This window comes from Sceloporus occidentalis, unplaced genomic scaffold (assembly GCF_023333645.1).
Source record: "Sceloporus occidentalis isolate IW3139 unplaced genomic scaffold, rSceOcc1.0.p SCAF_6, whole genome shotgun sequence".
Taxonomy (NCBI): Eukaryota; Metazoa; Chordata; class Lepidosauria; order Squamata; family Phrynosomatidae; genus Sceloporus; species Sceloporus occidentalis.
In genome coordinates this window covers 8767803-8791043 of record NW_028316986.1, presented here as the reverse complement: position 1 = coordinate 8791043, position 23241 = coordinate 8767803, and the positions used below count along the sequence as shown (strand labels likewise).

The 23241-nt window shown below is 40.5% G+C and overlaps 1 long non-coding RNA gene across 1 annotated transcript; it reads left to right on the top strand.

Annotated features, from left to right (window-relative positions):
* Positions 1–6093: 6093 nt before the first annotated feature.
* Positions 6094–21697, top strand: LOC149310395 (uncharacterized). Its single transcript, XR_016281572.1, has 5 exons — positions 6094–6159; positions 8768–8861; positions 18590–18716; positions 19175–19306; positions 21225–21697. It is a non-coding gene; the product is annotated as an uncharacterized LOC149310395 (long non-coding RNA).
* Positions 21698–23241: the final 1544 nt, after the last annotated feature.

The following is a 23241-nucleotide window of genomic DNA, read 5'->3' as shown; positions in this document are numbered from 1 at the left end:
AATCAGATGAATTGCATCCAAGGATATTAAAAGAAGTAACAAATGTAATCCCAGAGCCATTGGCAATAATCTTGGAGAACTCCTGGAGAAGTCCCAGCAGACTGAAGGAGGGCAAACTTTGTCCCCATCTTCAAAAAAATAAAAAATAAAAAAAAAGGGGGGGGGGGAAGAAGATCCCAACAATTATTGGCCAGTTAGTCTGACATCAATACCAGGAAGATTCTAGAGGAGATAATTAAATAAAGAGTCTGTGGACATTTAAAAGGGAATGCCATAATCACAAAAAGTCAACATGGTTTGCAGAGGATGGTTATTTTCAACTCCTGGATGACTGAATTTGTGGTATGGATGCAGAATCTGTGGATATGGACAGCCAAGTGTATACATTTATAAAAATATTGGATCAATTAGTAAGTTCCCAGAAAATGTCTTAACTTTTCAGTCTTGACCACTTTGAATTAATCTGTTGACATATTTGACCTATTGCCAAGTACAAAGCTGTGACAAGATGGACAGCTTTGAATCTTGCTATCCCAGTATTTTCACACATAACTATGGGATACCAACCAAACCTGTTATAAAGCAAACAGCACTGACCTTTTGATTCTTGGCACCCAACAAACAGTTCATTGTTTTGTTTTTCTTAGATTTTGTATGATTGGGGTAAGTAGCAAGATCCTTTATATTACATTTTAAAAAGTAAGAAAACATGATGTGCTACTTTGCTCAAGAGAATGATCAGTAGCAGTTCCATTTGTCCCCATTTGTGTAATTTATCTTCTGTTTGATTTTGAGAACAGGCCATAGACTATATGGAAACCTGGAGATATAAGCAAACTCTGAGGAATGGATGCACAATACATACAAGGAAAAGAACTAGACAGGCAAGGAACAGAGCCTTCTAGTCTCTCAGAAAGTAGTCTGACCAGTGATTTAATTTTTAACTATACGTGTTGTCTCTTTTTAATTTTGATTGGATTGTTCTTATTAGTTTCAGTACATAAAATGGTAAGATAGCTTTTGCTGCATTAATTTTTTATCCAGGACACAGTGCATGCTCAGTTTGCTATGGCTTTTAATTACTTTAGACAGAACAAAACTAAAATAAAATATGGTCTCTGTGTATGCATGCCTTCAAGTCACCCGTTGACTTAGGAAGAGCCCATGAATTTCATAGGGTTTTCTTAGGTAAGGAATACTGAGAGGTAGTTTTGCCAGCTTCTTCCTCTGAAATTTAGCACACAGCACACAGTAGTCACTGGCAATCTTGGGTCAAACATTGATCAGAACGGAGACTGCAGTCAAGAAACCAGAAGAAAGGTAGGACTGGGAAGGGTAGCTATGAAAGAACTAGATAAGATCTTAAAGTGCAAAGATATGCCACTGAACACCAAAGTTAAGAACCATACCATGGTATTCCCCATCACTGTGTATTGATGTGAGAGCTGGACAGTGAAGAAAGCAGATAGAAAGATTATCAATTCATTTGAGATGTACTGGAGAAGAGTGCTGAGGATATGTGCCCTAGAACAGATCAAATCCCAACTCTCCCTGGAAACCAAGATGACTAAATTGAGGCTGTCATACTTTGGCTACATCACGAGAAGGCATGTATCATTGGAAAAGGCAATAATGCTAGGAAAGGTAGATGGCAGCAGAAAGAGAGGAAGATTGCATGCTGGATGGATAGATTCAATCAGGGAGGTCATGGGACTGAACCTGCTGGATCTGAGCAGAGCAGTGGAGCATAGCTGCACTTGGAAATGTTTCATCCACAGGGTCTCTGTGAGCTGGGGCTGACTTGAAGGCAATTCACAACAACATGTCCAAGACTAGGGCCTTTAACTGCAGCAACATCTCTCAAGACTACTCCAAAAATAAAACAGGCCTATGACTCTAACATAGTCACCCTTATTCTCCCACATGATTTTAGCATCTTTGCCTGAGGAAGAACATAGTGCTAACCTTAAGTGCCTTAATAATGTAATTAATGAGTGTTATATGATTTCAATTGCTTTAAATGAAATGAATATTACATATTACCAAAGATTAAATGCTGATAAACATATTAAATAATATTTTAACTGGAGCGATTTATAATGCCCTTTAAAAACTTTTTCACTACAACCCTTGAGCCCTACTGCGCAGTGGCGGCACCATCATGTCATGGGCCTGTCCACATGGGGGCTGCCATGATGATGCAAGTGTGGCACAGCATCTAAATGTCACAGTACCACTCATGCATCACTGCTTGTGCATCATTGTGAGTGCGTCATTGGCACACTTATGGTGCCCCCCACAGAGACTAAAAAGAACCTGCTTTCAGTGGGTTCTTTTTAGTCCTGATGGAGGCCACACAGTTTGGTTGGTGCAGCCTCCGTCAGGAGTAAAAACCGGTGGCTCCAGCTCACCCTTTTGGGGCGGTCTGTCGAGCCCCTATGATTTCATGATTCTATCCAATTATACACAAAGTCATATCAAGCTTTTTAATTTTATGTGAAGTCGAAGGGTTTCAGGGACAGCATCCATAGATTTTTGTGGGGTTTTCAGGCTATGTGGCCATGTTCTGGAAGAGTTTATTCCTGACGTTTCACCAGCAGCTGTGGCTAACATCTTCAGAGAATCTGGCATGGAAGTGAGTGGGGTATATATACTATTATACATACACCCCTCTCACTTCCATGCCAGCATTCTCTTTTTAATTTTTTAATTTTTTTAAATTAATGTTGCTTTTTCAATATACTTGTAAAATATAGGTGTAAAAAAGCCCCAAATCAACTAGGGGGAAAATGAAATCTGTTACAAACTGCGATTGCTTTACTTCTGGAATTCAAGAACTATAGAGTATGATGGGATGCACTCTCAGAGATAGGACTAAGACCATTGTTTAGAAGACATTATCATCTGTTGGTACACACCAAGTGAAATCTGGAGCTTGAAATGATAATGAAATTTCATTTTATTTCAATTCTCTTGTAATAGAATCTTTTAAGGAAATGCATACCCCCATGTTGCTTGCAAACATTCAGCATGGCAATTTGTGCCAATACCGAGTGTGCGGGTGGAGGAACTAATAAGTTCTGGCTACCACTCAGACTCCTGCCTCTGACTTTTTTTTTACTCATCCTCCCACCTCCAATATAATGTAAATTTGCTGGTTATTTCTGGGTTGGGTATGAATTTCTTCCCATTTTTGTTTTTGCTTACCCTGCATAATAATAATTATAATAATAATAATAATAATTATTATTATTATTATTTTTGGAGTGGTAACAGAAAACATCCCCTGGAAAGTCACCTTCAGTCTAGTCCTCTCTAACTGCAGTAGATTCTTCCCAGAGGACCTGAGAGTGCGGGAAGAATTGTATGGAATTAATTTGATTAATTTGTTTTATTTATATACCGCTATTCCAAAGATCATAGCGGTGAACAGCAAGTAAGCTAATTAGCAAGTAAGCTAGTTTGCCCCCAACTGTCTGGGTACTCATTTTAGCAACCTCGGAAGGATGCAAACCTGAGTCGAGCTTGGGCCCTTTTGCTGGTCTTGAACTCGCAACCTTGTGGTTTTGAGTGAATGGCTGCAGTACAGGCATTTAACCACTGCGCCACCAGGAAGGAGGTGTTCCCTCAGGTAAGCTGGGCCCAAGCCACGTAGGGTTTTATAGGTAATAACCAAGACCTTATACTGTGCCCGGAAGCTAATGGACAGCCAGTGTAGGGATTTTAAGATAGGTGTCATAGAATCAAATTTGGAACTCCCTGTCACCAATCTGGCTGCCATATTTTGGACCAATTGCAGCTTCCGAACATGGCATAAGGGTTACTCCATGTAGAGCGCATTGCAAAAATCGAGACGAGAGGTTATCAGTGGATGTACAACCTTTTCTAGGTTTTCCCATTCCAGGAAGGGTCGTAGCTGGAGAATCAGCCGAAACTGATAATGGGCGCTCCTGGCTGGCGCATCCACCTGGGATGACAGCCAAAGTGGTGAGTCCAGGAGCACCCCCAAGCTACGAACACATTCCTTTAGGGGAAGTGTGACTCCATCCAGAACTGGAGATCTTACCACCATACATGGATTGGGATTGCCTATAGCGAGTACTTCGGTTTTATTTGGATTCAATTTAAGTCTATTTTCCCTCATCCAATGCCTTACTGACTTCAGGCAGTCATTCAGAGGGGAGATGCCATCCTTGGTTACTGAAGCAGTCTAAGACATGGCTTATCTGGGTGATAGTTTAACACGATGAAAACCTACAGAGGTGCTTCATTGAGCATTAACTTATGCTTTGGGGGCAAAGTGGCAGTTGTTCAACTCAACTGTGACACTGAGCCATAAATGAACATTGCACACCAGTGCACATCCCTGTTGTGCATCCATATCCAACACACACTGTGCATCATTGTTCAAACATGTACAGTGCAAACCAATATGTAATGCGATGTCTACATTGCATGAAGAACTCAGCTTTGCAGCAAGAATCTGAATGGTCAATAACAGGGGTTGGCAACCTGCGGCCCGCGGGCTGGATCCGGCCCGCCAAGGCCTTCCTACCGGCCCCTGCACAGTCCTGCCACCAATTGCTGCCGATTTCCCCTGTTTTCGCGCCGCTCCGGCTGCCATTTTGTTTTTCAAAATGGCTGCCGAAGTCTCGTGTGACCTCAGGATGGCAAAGGTGACGCAAGACTTCGGCCGCCATTTTGAAAAACAAAATGGCGGCGCCCATCTAGGAGGCCTGGTGCAGCCCCTGGAGCACTCCAACAGGGCTCCAGGGGCTGCAGCAGGCCTGCAGCAGGCTCCACCTCGCCCTCCGCCCTCTTCCTCCTCCTCCCTAAGAGCAGGGAAAGGAGGAGAGGCAGAAGGAAGGAGTACAGAGCAAGGGAGAAAGGGAGCCAGAGCAGCAGCTGCAGCCACAGCAAGGCCAGAGGTTGGTTCATTGGGGGAGGGGGTTAGCTGGGTGTTCTTTCTGCAAAATGCTCTCTCGCCAACTTGTGGCTTTTCTGGGTTGAAACTGTGTGCATGCTTGCTGCAGTTTATTTTCAATTGCATTTTAGTAATTTCCTTGCTTGCAACTTTATTAGTATTATTAGTATTATTATTATTACTACTTGCCCTGGGTGTTCTTTCTGCAAAATCCCCTCTCAGTGAGAAAGAGGGGGAGGAGGTGGAAAGGTGAGTCATTTCAGGTCTGCCTTGGGTTTTTTCCATTAATTTTTAAAAATATATAACACTTATTTTTGTTTTTTTATTTCATTATTTTTATTATTGCTTTTTATTTCTTTTCATTATTTTTATTATTTATGAGGGTGAGACAGTGTGACTTTCCAAAGTGCTGTAACAAAGGTCTGCTGTAACAATGATAGTGGTGGTGGTGATGATGATGATGATGATGATGATGATGATGCTTTGGTGGAAGCTCCACCCCCAGTGTGTGGCTCCGCCCCTGGAGGGTGGAAGCTCCACCCTGGCATGTGGCTCCGCCCCCAGAAGGTGGAAGCTCCACCCCCGGCATGTGGCTCCGCCCCTGGAGGGTGGAAGCTCCACCCTCCGGCTTCAGCCCCCCAGTTGTCTGAGGGACAGCAACCTGGCCCCCAACTCAAAAAGTTGCCTACCCCTGGTCAATAATGTACACATTTGATGGACATGCATATGGTAACACAAGGGTACCAGCCAATCTCTTTCTCCTGGGAGATCCCAGCAGAGATTATTCATCATTTTGAGGCATTATCTCTCAGTTTTTTGATGGGGATTTGAAGGAGTCACTGGCATTTGGAGAGATTCGTACAGTTCACAGCTGGCATATTCTACACCTTTGACTTAAATACAGCAGTTTGTGGAGGAGTAAGTCATTCCAGAGGTTCTCCTAATGGTTAATAATAATAATAATAATAATAATAATGTTCTTAAAGTTTTGAAGTAGTTAAAATTTGTGCTAGCAGGGTTCACTGAGGTAGTAAAGCTAATCTGCACTCTTGAGTGCCAACAGAAGTGTTGCTTAATAACTAGGTGGGGCCAAAACTTTTCTCTCCAACTTTATTCAACTTTATGAAAAGCATTCATGTTCATATCTTCATTGCTTCTTTGTGTTTCTCTGTGTATCAAAGGAAAAGATCTGGCTACTATCTGGACTGATTCCTACTTTAATTGTCATCCAACTGGTAGGTAAGGACGTCTTTTTTATTGCAGATGTTTGGCAACTAGTTTGAGAAAGGGCCTGGAAAATGGGAGGTGCTGCACTTTTTGATTTTCTAAAACTTTTTTTTCAATTCAATTGTTCTTTTAATTTTATAGTTTGTTCTTGCTGTGTGTCTTCAAATAGTTTCAAATTCTGGTATCCACGAGGTGTCCTGGAAATTGTTTTTAGAGTTGTTACTGATTTAGTTCTGTTTTAATGTTAATCATGCTGCATTTTTTCAGTTTGTTAGTCACTATTAGTTCTGGCCTTGGAGGAAAAGGCCAGTAAAGTAAAAAATAACAACAAGAATAATAATAATAATAATAATAATAATAATAATAATAATAATAAAAAATTTATTTATATGCCGCCCTTCCTTCGATCAGGGCGGCTTACATCATAAAAACAGACACAGTTCAATAAAAATATAATAAAAACATACATAATTCAAAATTACAGAAACTCAAACCCAACAGTAAAAAACCCCATGGCCCAACCTCTTGGCCACGAAAGAGGAGGGAGGCCCGCAGGATATTTAATCGGGGAATGCCTGTTGGAATAGGAAGGTTTTCAGGTCCTTCCTAAATTGGGCCAGGGTAGTAGACGAGCGGAGCTCTATGGGCAGCGCATTCCAAAGGGCTGGGGCAGCTGTGGAAAATGTCCTCCGCGAAGTGGAGGCTAACCTGGCCCCAGGCACCTTCAGTAGCTGCTGCCCAGACGTTCTGAGGGTGCGAGGCGGAATGTACGGGGAGAGGCGGTCCTTTAGGTATCCTGGGCCCAAGCCATTTAGGGCTTTATAGGTAATTACCAACACCTTATATTGAGCTCGGAAACGGATGGGCAGCCAATGGAGACCTTTTAAGACCGGTGTTATATGGCTGGTCCTGGGAGCACCAGTGACCAGCCGGGCCGCCATGTTCTGCACCATTTGAAGCTTCCGAGTTTGGTATAAGGGTTGCCCCATGTAGAGTGCGTTGCAGAAATCCAGTCTCGAAGTTACCAGAGCGTGTACAACAGTTTCTAGGTCCCTCTGGGCCAGGTATGGGCGCAGCTGGCGAATCAGCCGAAGCTGATAACAGGTGCTCTTGACCGTCGCATTCACCTGAGCCGTCAGGTGAAGCGATGAATCAAGAAGCACCCCCAAACTGCGCACGGAGTCCTTCACAGGGAGCGTGACCCCGTTCAGGACAGGTGGAACCACCGTCATTCCTGGACCAGGAGAACCTATCACTAGTACCTCCGTTTTCTCTGGATTCAGCTTGAGTCGGTTTTCCCTCATCCAGCCCAGAATGACAAGTCCTGTGTGCTGTATACTAGAGACAGAAGGCTCTGAATGCAATTGTGGGAATGAGACAAATATTAATATCCAGGCTATTGTTTTGAATGGCTGCTGGAGCAAAGTGGGGTTGGGAAATGTGCCTGTTCTGCAACAGGAGTAGGGTGACTGCAGGGCAACAATGTGGAGTTATGTGGTAATAGCAACATTGGGCTGCTAGTCTCTAAACTTCATCATTTGTACTTACAATGATCTTTGAAGGGCAAATATTGATTCTGCCCCAAATGCACAATAGCATCCTGGTGGCACCAGGCCATACTTTTAAAATCCAATCAGTGCTGGCTAGCTGGATTAAGACAATAAAAATTGTGATGTAAAATATGGTCCTTCTCCCAGTCTTACCAAAGTACTGGTCCAAAGAAGGGCAAGAATTGGAGCCAGCACAGCACTACAAGTTCCTTCCTTCAGTGTGGGTGCAGCATGGTTTTCAGCATTCCCACTCTTAATACAGGTTGCTAAGAGTATGGAAAGAGTCTGATTCTCATATCTTCAGACTGTCTTGTTTTGATGAGTTACAGCACTGGACATAATGCTGTATTGTTGTTGTGTGCCTTCAAGTCATTTTAGACTTGCAGTGACTTTAAGATGAACCTATCACGGGGTTTTCCTGGCAAGTTTCTTAGTTACTACTTTGAGAATGAGGTATATTTTTCCAAGGAAGAAACTGCAGAAGCAGAGTTTCAGTTTAATACAAACATAATGGCCACAGATTATTTACATAACTTTAAAGTGTGTGATAAGATACTGAAGCAGATAAAAAGTTTCTGTTCTGTGACTAAGGGCTCATTTAGAAATCTGCGGAACTATCAAGAATTTCCAGTTCTTTTTGCAAGATTTTAACAGGGTGTTTTGAAGGCCTCTCTCTCATAGGGTTGCTTTAAGTTGAAGGACACTTGACAACCAATAGCAACCAAAATTTCCCACCTGTCTCTCCAAAATATAACTGAATGTGAACAATATTATACTGCTAAATAGGGTCAACTATTCCACAAAGATACAGCAATCAATTGCCATTGAGTTCTGCAAGGAATCCTTGTTATTCCATTTTCTCTTCCCAAGGAAGAGCCATTGCATAGGTTTCTTGTACTCCACCACTGCATTCATTCAGTTCTACCTCAGTGTCTATGCCCAGGAAGGGAAGGGCTCATGCTTGCAATTGTGGCAAAGTGTAAGTGAGCAAGATAAATCCAAATGGTTCTTGATTGATGAATGATTTGTGTATAATTTCACTTTTTTTATCATGTCTCTCATTTAGAGATTCTGTGAATTAAGAATCCATTTCTTTTTGGCCATGAAATTATTTGCTGGTTTTCCCACACTCCTCATTTTGGGACTGCTGGTTGATCCAGGTAAGAGCCATATGTGGGAATGTTAAGAGAAATTAGACAACATAAGCGGGGAACATACACAGCAATGTGGAGGGCCATAGCTGAAACATGAGCATAGTTGAGAGCAATGATTTCAAGTTTTTTATTCTACATCTCAAGTCAGGTCTCAAGTCTCCATCTTTATGCCTCAAGCTGAATCTCAAGTCCTTGCAAAATACTTTCAAGTCGAGTCTAAGTTGAGTCTCAAGTCTGGAAGCCGGCTTTAACAGAAAAAGGACATTGTAGTGTAGTGTGTATATGTGTGTGTGGTGGAAGGGACAGAATTTCAATAACTAGAAAATTAAGAAGCTGTGCACAAAGTTAAATTAAAAAATTAAATTATCATAGGTAATTTATCAAAATTTCATTTTAGAAAAATGAGGTCTATTCAGCAGGCTGTCCCTGCTGCACCATGAAGGAAACTTCTAAAGCATTTCCTAAAAGCAGCAGACAAGACTTGCCCCAACACATTTATCAGAAAAGAACAGCAAATGCATTAGGCAATGGCTTTCAGGCAGGTGTCTACAAGGAAGCGGATGCTCCTTATATGGCAAAGGTAAAGCATTGCTTCCATCACATGACTGTTATCAGCTTGTTATCAGCTTCGGTTGATACTCCAGCTGTGCCCTTTCCTGGAACCGGGGGATCTGGAAACTGTAGTACATGCACTGGTAACCTCACAACTTGACTTCTGCAATGCGCTCTACATGGGGCTACCCTTGTGCTTAGTCTGGAAACTTCACTTAGTTCAAATTATGGCAGCCAGGTTGGTCACCGGAAAAACTAGGAGTGCCCATATAACACCTATCTTAAAATCACTCCACTGGAAGCCCACTGATTTCCAGGTGCAGTACAAGGTGTTGGTTATGATCTTTAAAGCCCTATATGGCTCGGGTCCAACCTACTTAATGGATTGCCTCCTTCTGTATAATAATAATAATAATAATAATAATAAATTTTATTTATATACCGCTTTTCCACAGATCAAAGCGGTGTACAGACAATTAAAACCATACAATTACAGAACTCTAAGCACAACCATTCGCCTTCAAGGGTAAGCAGGGAATTGATGGCAACAGGGTAGATAACTTCATTCTTCAGTGGGGAAGGCTTGACAAAAAAGAAGAGTTTTAAGCCTCTTTTTGAATGTTTCTAGGGGGGTTGTCAGACGGAGCTCCTCAGGTAGATCATTCCACATCTGTGGGGCCACCACTGAAAAGGCCATCTGGGATGTGGCAACATATTTGGAAGGTGGAATTACCTTCCAAATATGTTACCTTCTTCCCAGATGTTTGGAGTGTGCGGAGCTGTTCATATGGGGAGATGCGGTCCCTCAAGTAACTTGGGCCCAAGCCATGTAGGGCTTTATAGGTAGTGACCAACACCTTGTATTGCGCTCGGAAGTGAATGGGCAGCCAGTGAAGCTCTTTCAAGATAGGTGTTATATGGTCAAACCTGGATGCACCAGTGACCAAACTGGCTGCCATATTTTGTACTAATTGAAGCTTCCAGACTTGGTACAAGGAGTTCTTTGCTGCGTCTATTGCCACTCCATATGACTTCAAACGAGCCTCATGGAGTGTCTTGTCGGATAAGTGCTGGTGTCTCCGCCAGCTGCGTTCTAGTCGTTGTGCGGCCTGCTTCATTTCCTGGAGATCTTCTGTATACCATGGTTTTCTATTGGAAGCAGGCCGGAAAGGACACTTAGGAGCGATACTGTGTATAGCCCTGGAGAGATCGTTGTCCCAGATGTTAGTCAGGGCATCAACAGAATCGCTGTCAGATCCAACCATGAGCCCTTCTAAGGCTTCTTGGAACCTTTTGGGTTCCATCTGCCTTCGAGGGTGGACCATCCTAATCGGTCCTCCACCCCCACGGGGGGGGGGGGGATTTGGGTAGTTGCCTTAAGTCGAACCTCAACCAGGTAATGGTCCGTCCATGACAGAGCAGAGGTACTGCCTACCTCTGCCCATGGAGTGTCCCAGTCCGTACTAAAGACAACATCGAGCGTATTACCTGCGCAATGCGTTGGACCCAAGACTAACTGGGATAGGCCCATGGCCATCATGGAAACCATGAACTCCCGAGCTGCATCTGTTAGATTTTGTGAGCTGGCCTCGAAAGGGATGTTGAGGTCTCCCAGAACCAGAAGTCTGGGAGATTCCAGCACCAGTTCCGAGACCAGCTGTGTCAGCTTGGCTAGGGAGTCTGTTAGCCCACGGGGTGGACGGTAGACCAACAGGATCCCCAGACTATCCTTAGCCTTCAAGGTCAGGTAAATACTCTTGATGAAGTCCATTTTCCGGATGGGGTTCCTGGTTAAGGTGAGAGTATTTTTATGGACTATAGCAACACCTCCCCCCCCCCCCCCCCGGCCGCATGTCCTGGTCTGCTCCCTAACAGTATACCCGGCTGGAAGAGCCTGTGCCCACACTGCATTGCTCTCAGCCTCCAGCCAGGTCTCTGTAATGCAAGCCAGGTCACAGTTCTTGTCTTCCAAAAGATCGTAAATAATGTGGGTCTTATTCTTGATTGACCTGGCATTGCACAGGAGCAGAGATAGGGTCTGTGGTACGGTTGGATTGACCCTCGGTTCTTTTGGGTTAGGAGGGTGGATGGAAGGCAGGATAGGTATTAAGCATCGATCCTGCCTTCCCTTATATTGTAATTCCACCCTTCTACCGCTATATCTCCCCCTGCCCCACACTACTTCAATTGGAGCTCCGTCATGTAGATCTAATTTTTTTTTAATTATAATGTTTATTGCAATTTTTATATACATTAAAAAAAATATCTTACTCCCTGTTTTTGTATTAAGTCGTTATGTTCACAACCAGAAAGAGAAAAGAAAAAAACAAACCAAAAAAGCGAACAAACAAACAAACAAACAAACAAAAACAATTTCCAGTTCTATCATAATATATGGACAGAGGACAGAGAGAAGAAGGGCAATTTACCTAAACTGACAAATTTTCTACCTGTAAGTACATAAACCAAATTCACCTTGAGTCCCCCACCCCTTCCCCCCCCTCATATTCCCCTTCATTGTTTATCAAGAGTTTGCCAAATACTAGAAAACATCTTTTTGTAATAAAAAGAAAAGTATTCTCTATTTTCCCAGTATGTTCCTCACTTTCCTTTAATTCCATATTTCTACAAGCCTTCCCCATTTCTTTTCATATTCTTGCTCTGTTTTCCCTGTACTATACATAGTCATTTTATCCATTTCTTTTAACTCCATTACCTTTATTTTCCACTCAAACATTTCTGGAATTTCCCTTCCCTTCCAATGTCTAGCAAACACTATATGTGCAGCCGTGATGAGGTACAATAATAGGCTGTTTTGGTTTCTGTCTAATTTTGCGTGTGGTAATTCTATCATGTTTAATAAAAATAGTTCTGGAATTAGGGGTATTCGTATTTCGGTTATTTCTTGTATTTCTTTATGTATTTGTTTCCAGAATTTTTGAGTTTGATCACACTGCCACCATACATGGAACATTGTTCCTACTCTTTCTCTACATTTCCAACAGAAACCGTCCATATTTTTTACCATCTTCGCTAGTCTTGATGGGGTCAAATACCATCTATGAAATATTTTGTAATAATTTTCTTTCAGGGTATTCCCTTTTGTAAATTTTTGTGTATTTTTCCATGATTTCAGCCATTTTTCTAAAGGTATTGTTTTTCCTATATTTTCCATCCATTTTACCATACACTTTTTGACTGTTTTTTCTTCCTGATCGATATCTAAAAGTAGTTTATATATTTTTTTAATGGCACCTTTTTCTTTTTCCATTATAATTTTATCCAAATCCGTTTTTCCCAATTCTATGCCTTTTTTTCTTAAATCTTTATTGAATTCCAATTTTAATTGTGCATACTGTAACCAATTGATTTTTTCCCCTTCTTGTTCCAACACCTCCTTATCTTTTAATTTCATCTTATCTTTTATATTTAATATGCATTCTTCGTATTTAATCCAATTATAATTTCCGGGATATTATTCTTTATGAAATGCCTCTTGCGGAGAGGTCCATTTGGGTAATTTTGTATAGAAGAAATCCTTATATTTATTCCAGACTTTTAATATAGTTTTTCTCGTACAGTGGGTGTTGAACTTTTTATCTCTTTGGTCATATGTAAGAAATGCATGCCATCCTGTTTTTAAGTCCAGTGCCTCGAGTTCTAATAATTTTTTATTCTCTAACAAGATCCATTCCTTAGCCCATAGAAGGGCACATGCATTGTAATATAGTTCCAGATTAGGTAATCCTATTCCTCCCTTCTCTTTTCTACCCTGCAACACCTTCAATTTTATTCTGGGCTTCCTCCCTTTCCAAATATATTTAACTAATTCTTTGTTCCATTGTTTGAAAGGGGCTTTATTCACTATAACCGATAGTGTTTGGAAGAGGTATAACATCTTAGGTAGGACATTCATCTGGATTGATGCTATTCTTCCACAAAGTGATAAATACTTATTATTTCAATGATTTAAATCTAGTTTAATTTTTTTCCAGACAGCTTCATAGTTGTTTTTGTACAGGTCTTTATTACTATTCGTGATTGTTATCCCTAGATATTTGATTTTATCTATAATTTTGAATCCTGTCTCTGTTTTTAATTTTACAATATCAAAGGGTCTTAAATTTTTCGTTATTATTCCGCTTTTTTGTTTGTTTACTTTAATTCCGGCAGCCTTTCCGAATTCTTCTAGTATTTCCTCTAATGTTTTTATACTTCTTATTGGATCGTCCAAAAAGATTACTACATCATCCGCATATGCACGCAAATGATATTGGTAATTTTTTGTTTTAGGTACCGAGATTTTTCCTTCCATTTTGATCTTTCTACTCAGGGTTTCCATAATCATAATAAACAATAATGGGGAAAGTGGACATCCCTGACAGGTTCCTTTAAAAATTTTGCATTTGTTTTTTTTTTTCCCATTAACAATTATTTGGGTTTCTTGGTTTTTATAGATTTCTTGAATACCGTTTAGGAATTTCCCTTGAACTCCACATTCCTCCATGAGCATTAACAAATAATCCCAATTGACGTTGTCGAACGCCTTTTCTAAGTCTAGAAAGACCAATCCCAGTTTTTGATTCTTATGAGTGTTGTAATATTCAATTATGTTCAAAACAGTACGAATGTTATTCCTTAAGTATCTTCCTGGAAGAAATCCTACTTGTTCTTGCGAAATCCATTCCCCCAGGAATTTTTTAAACCTATCTGCCAAAATAGAAACATAAATTTTATACTCAACATTCAAAAGGGTGATTGGGCGATAATTTGATATGTTTTCGGGGTTTTTACCTTCCTTGGGTATTAAAATCGTTAAAGATTGCTTCCAGGTTTCCGGAATTTTTCCGTTATCTGTTTTATGGTTTTGTGTAGCCAAGGCGATATTTCATGTTTAAATATTTTATAATATTTTGCTGTAAACCCGTCAGGCCCTGGAGCTTTATCCTCCTTTAATTTTCCGATTGTGATTTCTACCTCTGATATTGATATCGGGGAATTTAAATTTTCTAATTGTTGTTTAGTTATTTTTGGGATTTGACACTTTCTGATATATTCCCATTTTGCTTCTTTTTCATTTTCAGCTCCTCTATCTTCCTTAAAAAGGTTTTGGAAATACTGTTCTGTAATCCTGCTTAGATCTTTTTGTTGTGTGTACTATCTTCCATTCTCAGTTAATCTCAAGATTGTTTTTCCTGCTTTTTCTTTTTTCAATTTATTGGACAACCATTTTCCTACTTTATTTGCGTTTTCAAAATGATAATGTTTACATTCTCTTATATTATGAAGTATTTCATTTGTTATTTTTTCCTCTATTTGATTTCTAATTAACTGTATTCCTTCACCCATTCTTTTATTTTTTGGATTAGAAATGTATTCTTTTTCTTTTCTTTTGAGTTTTTCCATTAGTTCCCTTTCTTTTTCTTTCTTAATCTTTGTCTTATCTCTTGTTGGATTAGGTGTCCCGTCATGTAGATCTAAATTAACGCAACCCCCCACTTCCCCACCAGGGTCATCCCTACAATACAACATTTCCCCACTAAACAGTGACACAGTCAGTACCTGGAGGAGAGCCCACATTAGGCTCATTCCTCTCGCCCTTGTGCTCGCCCACTACAACCCCACCCAACAACTACACAACACAATTAGCACACTACAACGTGGCTGCGCCCTCAGGTCCTCTGGAAAGAAATTATTACAACCAGCAAAGACTAGAACAACTATGGCCACCCAGAGGACCTTCTCTGCAACTGCTCCCAAACTATGGAATGGCCTGTTGGACTAGAACCATCACATGACAAGCATGGACAGCTTTAAGAAAGCTGTCAAAATGGATCTCTTCTGACATGCCTTTCCGGAATAATTTCAGCTACCCATTGAATTGACTATTGTGCACTCTATTCCATTGATTATCTCGTACTCCGGTTTTAGTTGACTTAATTAATTTTTTAGTATGAATCTTTTAATGTATTTGTGATTTAATCGTTATTTTAAGGGGGGGAGGATAGAATTTGGGATTAGTGTTATTTTATTATGTATTGGACTGTTTTAATGTAAGCCGCCTTGGTCCAGGTCGGAGGAGGCAGGATATAAATAAAAGATTATTATTGTTATTATTACCATTATTATTCATAATGGTAATAATAACATTATTCTTAATATTATTATGACTGGCAGGTAAAAAGTGGTGAGCTGAAAGCACCAGGAGGAAAACCATTTTTCATTCCATAATCTTTTTGGATGTAGTTAGGCCAGCAAGTCAGTCACTAAAAATATACAAGTTGCATCAACTGAGTGCATCATTTACTGTGCATGTAGACCAAGGCAATTCATTGAAGCCACTTGAGTTTGACTTGCGTCTAAGTCAACTGACTTGAGTCTATATTATTAGCTGAAAACTGGGAAGTCCAGGAGGAAGAAATAAAGTTGGGGCCTCTGATCATGACAACTGCCATTTTGTCTGCCCAGGGCAGGGACTTGGGGTAGGGCAGATGGTGGCAGAAGGCTCTCACTGGTAACTGTGGGGAGGGGGTTACCATTTAGCGCACTGCTTTTTCACCAGATGTGAGGCTCTATTTAAACCTCCACTGCCATCAAATGTGATCACTTCCACAAATTTCATAGATACCACCTAGAATAAGGGCTTTCCCCGATCCCCATCTCTGCCACCCATGTAAGGATCTCCTGCTGTCTCTTTGCTGTCGCTACCAATTGTGGGGACCTTCCAGATGCCCTCAACGTACTTATCTGAATAAAAGTGCCCGGCTACAGAATGATTGCCCCCCACATCATGTATCAGCCCACCACTCTGTCCTTGCTGTATTTTATTGTGTTTTTAATAGATGTTTTAATTGTAATTTGTTTAATCCTGTTTTAAGGGGGGGAATTTGGGACATAAATTTGTAAATGTGGATTTTAACATGTTGTAGCCGCTTTGATTGTCTTGTCACAGAAAAGCGGGATATAAATAAAAGTTTTATTTTATTATTATTTATTTATTATATAAACTATAATGGAATTTATATCACCAATGGACACCACCTCTTTTTATTCCTTGCTTCACTGTCTAAATCCAAGCTTGCAGAAACTGACACTGTATCTGAATCCAAACTTTCTAATATATGTTCCAGTGGCCAAAAGCATATAGATAGAAAAACAATAATTTATTAATATAAATTGAACATAACAAAAACATCTTAATTGCTGAATACAGTGGACCCTTGTTATACGCTGGGGTTTGGTTCCAAGATCCCTTGTGTATAACAAAATCCGTGTATGCTCAAGTCCCATTAAATATAATGACATAGCAAAATGGTGTCCCTTATTAAAAAATGGAAAATCAAGGTTTGATGTTTGAAATTTATACTTTTTTTGAACATTTTCAAACCGTGTATGCTTGAATCAGTATATAAAAAATCAGTGTATAAGAAGGGCCGACTGTACATTTAGAACATAGCTTATACACTATCTCTCACACAAGGGGGATGTTCAGAAATATGTACATTCACACAGATGTGGTGCTGGTGAGAGGGAGTGTGAACAAAAAAAGCAAACCGGCCATGGCTATACATACTGTGATTTGTTGTACCAGGATGTATTCAAAATGTAGAACTCCTCTCCCAAACTCACTTCTTTGTGTGTTGATAAGCCTATGGTCACTGCAGATTGGGCTAACTAAAATAATACTACTAATAATAACCTGGATTTTCCTGTTAGTGTAGATGCACCCTTAGATTTGCAGAAACGGGGATTGGTAAAGCACAACACAATAAAATAATAAAAGACTGAGCAGGCTTGTTGGTGTTAAATGGCTGTCTATTCTTTCTCCTAATAACCATAATCCCCTTTTTCTGATTTGATGAAACTTATTCTAGGCTTAGCTCCAAGTGCCTACTGTAAATTTTTGCAGCCTTTGGGGACAAGGGGAAAGATTTAAAGCACTTTGAAGATTTTGCTGTTGCTTGAGGATCAGTGAATCGATTGTGGCTATTGTTGATAACACATTTTTTAAACAAACAAACAAACAAATACATTTTATAGTTTTTGTGGGTTTTTGGGGCTATGTGGCCATGTTCTAGAAGAAAACCCCACAAAAAACTATGGATGCCAGCCATGAAAGCCTTCAACTTCACAAACACATTTTATGTTAGAGAGGAAGTGAAGCCACCCTCCGAAGACACAGGCTGAGTGACACAAGTATTATGTAAACCCCCAATACACTCAGTTTCAAATGGGACACAAATATAAGAGAGGCAAAGAGTCACCTTTGTGTGAGAATATATTGCTGAGAATATCTGGAAAGGAAAGGTTTTGCAGAAGGTTCCATACAAAACAGAATGGAGTTCCTGAGATAGAAATGATTATTTTACAGTTAGGTTTTGATGGGGTCTAATCAGGAAAGCCAATTTAAGACACATGGCAATGAGACATAGGAGCTTACCGCACAGCCCCCAGGGACAGGATCTAGATGTGACGAAAGGGAGTGGGGTGGGAACAGAATAGGCACTATCACCCATTTTATTGTATGCCAGAACGCCACTGATGCCGCCGGAAGTTCCCATTCCATTCCTGATCCATCCCAGAGGAAGCAATTTTCAGGAATTGTTCAGAAGCGCTCCTGAAAATTGCCTCCTCTGGGATGGATGAGGAACAGAATGGGAACTTATGGCAGCATTCTGGCATGTGATAAAATGGATGATAGCACCCATTCTGTTCCCATCCTGTTCCCTTTCGTCACACAACAATCCAGTCCCTAGGGGCAGTGCGGTAAGCTTAATACAAATGGATCAATAGTTAACACTTGATTTTTTTAAAAAAAAGCAAACCCAGGAGATTTCTGATATATTTTTGAAAGGTATGATGTGTAAAATCAAAAGTTATTATTTGATTCAGTACCAGGAGCCCAAGGGAGCCCAAAAGGTGACTAAAATGTACCACACTCTCCGTAGAGGGCATTTGGGAGCTATTTCTAGTCCCCTGGAGGCCCACATACAGCCTACAGACCATAGGTTGACCACTCATAATCTAAAACCTTTGCTATTTATCCTGGTTGCCAACCGATCTCAGGATGTGCTTTCCCCCACCCTCACAACTTGCTATTTAAATATCAAGAAGGGATTGACAGAAAGTCAAGCAGTACTGGAAACCAGCTATCTGACACAGATTTACTCTTTCTTTCTCAGGTCTCCCAGTCAAATTTATATCACAGAATGACTGTGCAGCTTTGAGTGCTAAATGCTCATCAGAGGAATGTGGCACAGATATGGTTTTCCATGGGCTGTGTGAGAAAAATGTTGCCTGCTGTAAAAGGTAGTTCCAAAATACTCTTTTCTTGATTTCTTAGATAGCTATCCTGTCTTTCTCCCCAAAATGGAATGCAAACCAGGTCACAGGACAAACCCCTGAAAAAGAAAAGACAAAGTTAAACATATTAAAACAGAATATGCAAAAATTGTGCAATTAAACTGAAGGTACCCTTGAACACATATCAACAGAAATAGGAAGCAATAGCAAGGGTACAGCATGTACTCCATAAAAAGGCGCTTTCTTAGCAAACAGCTGGGTGTTTCATGTCTGCCTGAAAAAAAATGACTTTGCCTCAGATGGAAGGAAAACAGAGAGGAGGAAGATTTAATCCATTTTGGGAGGATGTTTCCAGAACTAGGCAGCTGTCACCAAGAAACTGTCTTCTAGTTGCTAGTCATCTCATATGGCCCTATTTTGCCCATTCTTCTGTGCTTCACTTTCTTTATTCTCTCTTCTCGCAGAGACCCTATACCTTATTGTAAAAAACGGGGAGGAAAGTGCATTGAAGGGGAATGTGCACAAGATGCTACTTTCCTTGGAAAGTGTTCCTTGAAACGGACATGCTGTAGAAAGTGATCCACAATGCCTAACCAGTAAGTGCACAGAGGCCCGATACAGACGGGTGGGAAGCAGCGTGGCAGCACCGATTCTAGGTTTGGGACCATGCAGCAACCGCACTCCCGGAGCCCTAGTACGAACAGACACCATCATCATGGCAGCTTTTGGTCCACACTGGGGCCGCCATGATGATGCCACCACTGCGCAGTATCCAGACGTTGCTGACAGGAAGTGGCATCATGACAGCACCCCTCTCTGTTTGCAACACCGCAAAAAAGAAGCCATTCTAGGCAGCTTATTTTTGACGGCATGTCTGTGCTGCAGCATGCGGATGCTGCAGCACAAATGCATATCAAAAATGGGCGGCATGGACCTGTCCATCTGTACTGCCCCAGAAACAGGCAAAAATGATGCAATTGAGTAAGTAGGCCCTTGGGATCCAGTTGGATTTGTTTTCAGATCCCCCTCCCTGTGGATACCAAAGCACATGGATGTTCAAATCTCACTGAATATAGTGACACAGTAAAATTGTGTTATTTACATAAAATAAAATAAAAAACAAGGTTTGCTTTTGTAATTTATATATTTTTTGAATATTTTCAAGCTGTGCATGCTTGAATCCATGGATAAAAATTCTGTGGATAATGAGGGATAACTACACACACACGTCAGTCAGTCAATCAAAAATCATTAAGATTTTACACTAGGGATGGAAAGAATTCATTTCCCAGTAAAGAGGGGAAAAAGTTTCTTAACAAGTAGGAAAAATTGTTGGGAAGGATAATAGAGTAGCAAGAGTATTCACAGTTCTCCTGGGTGTGTGCACATGTTTTTCTACAGAGAAAAAACACATTGCTATTTTTATAGCAAAAAAACCCCCCAAACATGTTTTCCTTGCAAAAATGGTTTATTTCTGCACTGGAAGTAGCTGGAATTGTGTTGGAAATGACCCTGTTGCAAGTGGGTTTGTATGTTCAGGAATTAGATTTGTGCAGTAGTGAAATGTCCATCTCCAGTAGAGCTTGTTATTATATTACTATGTAGCAGAGACACCAAAGTGACAGTGACCAATCGACAATGGGGCCAATGCAGAACAAGACTGAGGTGCATTGGTTCTGATGAGTATCACATCAGTCCTGATGCACATCAGGTGACCATGCACATCAGGCACTCCTACTGGTTTCCCATTACACATTTTCATAATTCAGTAAAGGGGTTTCTTAGTGCCTCTGCTATGTATATGCAAAATTACAGATAAGAGGTCATATAGGATTCCAGTGAATATATTTTTTTGTATAAAACAACAACACATGCACTTTGGTTATATATTCAGGTTCTCCCAGATTTGGGAGAAAAATATAGTAAATATTTGTCTTTCCATGTGAGGATGAAATTTACATTCCTGTAAATCCTTTTCCTAAGCAGGGGCTTGTCTACATGAGTTATGTCCTCCAACACTCTTGCTTGCTGTGTCCTGTCTACAAGATGCAGGACCAAAACCCTGAATCAGATGCAGACTATCTTTATGACATTTTCACTCACTTTAACATTTCCTCTCATTCACTCAAATTAAAAAAAAAATATTTTGGCTCTCTCTGCAGCAGCAACAGGAAACTGTAAATTGGCTGCTGCCACCACTGTGAGCGCAAATCACTCTGAGGTCAATAACATGGCTGGTTGCCTCATTGTGATTTCAGTGGTGGCACCAGGTGATGAACTGGGATTGCATGGGAAAGCAGCTGCCCCTCTCACTGCAGAGACAGTACAGGTAATGTGGAAATGTGGGGCCAGAATACTCTGGAGGGAACCAGAGTATTCTGGCCAGTGAAGACAAGCTCCAAGAAGCCAGACCTCATCATGTCTGCCTGGAAATTTGCTGAATCTAATAGTTCTTCAGATCTCTCTAGCATTTGCTTGGTTTTCATGGATCATTTTTTGTGTTCTCTTTTTCAGTTAGTGGCCCTGCGATTTTGGCTATGAAAGGACTGGGATCTTGTGGATCCATTGCTGAACCGTCTACATGATTGCAGATGACAAAAGAAGGAAATTGGGAAACAATTTGGGGGTGAGGGGCAGAAATCTTGAAAAATATAATGTCTGATTATGCTTATTTTGTGGCTAAATCCTAGATATTATTGGTAGGTACCGTGATTTTGTACACTTGCATCTTTGCTATCATGTATATTTTGTGAGGACAAGCAGGTTCCTCCTTTTGCTACCATTGCCACTGAAAATAACATGCTGTGACTGCAAGGACTAAAAGGGGTACACTAACAATTAGCTCAGCACCTTTTAAAGTTTAGGCTAGCCACACAATGGATGTATTGTCCTGCTGACATTCACTGGTGATTTATAAAATGTGATTTATAAAAGAGGATGACATAATAATTAATAAAACATATTTCATATTAGAATAAAATAAATTCATTATCTATATCACAATCAGTTTTTGATAGATTTGTGAGCTTCTTTATATTGTTTCAATTAATTGTAAATGTCAAACAGACTGAAATATTGAAAATTATTGTTAGGAAATTACACCAGTATTGTTTGGACAGATACTGATGCATTTCAATTATGATTTCAGTGTAATGACTGGCAACATCATTCATAACCCCATACTTAATTCTATCAGAAGAAACATCTATATTCAGTTCTCTCCATCTCTGGACCTCAGGAGGTTTATCACTTTCTTCTTATTTTTACTACATCTGTATACTGGTCAAAGACCAAATAAATTTTATTACTTACTACATCTGGAAGGGATGCAAGCTTTTACAAGCATTTTGAGAACAATCTATCCTTAAAGGTAAAGGTAAAGGTTTCCTCTTTGACAAGATTGTCAAGTCATATCTGACTGTAGGGAACAGTACTCATCTCTGTAACTAAGCCGAGAGAGCCAGCATTGCTAAAGATGATCTATGGTCATGAGACCAGCATGACTGCACAGAATGCTGTCACCTTCCAACTGAAGTAGTACCTATTTAGCTACTTGCACTTTTACATGCTTTTGAACTGCTAGGTTGGCAGAAGCTGGGGCTATTGACGGAAGCTCACTCCATCACACAGCACTTGGGTCTCAAACTGCCAACCTTCCGACCTTGTGATCATCAGCATCAGAATCTTAACAGCTGAGTCACTACATCCCTAATTCATCCTTAGTTGACAGTAATATCTTGTCTGCTTGATAACCCTTTGACTGAAGCATATGTCCAGGCACAATAAACCTTATGTGTATGACAGAAATATCAAATATCTCTTAAGCCTCCCAACAAGCAATTTGTGACTTCAAGGGTCTCAGGGTTGCAAAATCCTGGCTCTGGAGTGGTATCTACCTCTGACAATTCCCCAAAATCTCAACTTTCTACTACCCAATAACACATTTGATGGTTTCTCAAATCCTCTATGAGTTTTCCCCCATTCTACAAGATTAAAATGCCTCTCAGAAAGATTGCTGCTGTTGTTGTTAACTACCATTGAGTTGACTTTGATTCCATGTTGTGGAAAACTGATAAACACTGCAAGTTCTCCCACCAGACTCACAACAGACCTCGGTCTGACAGAACCAGAAAGGAGGGGACCAAAGATGAATTTGAAAAACACAATTGTTTATTTTAGACAGCTGTCACTCTGGGAGGAATTCACATTCCAACAAGGATCCCAGAGCCCCGAATAAAGAAAATGGCTCCTTTATATAGGGTTAAAACAAAGAACTCTAGCTGGCATATCCCATTGGACATGGCAAAAGTTAAACATATAGGATTTTCGTACAATCAGAATACAGATACATGAATACATTAAAGGTACATCTTTGCCACATTCCATTAGCCCATTAGCCTTATCTGTCCTTGCCCCCCTTCTAGTCCTTGCGGAGATATCTCTTCTCCAGGATTCATGTCTCCCTGCTAACTTCAACTAACAACAAACTCCAGATCCCCGAGGTCAGAGCCCTAGGTCATCTTGAGCTCTC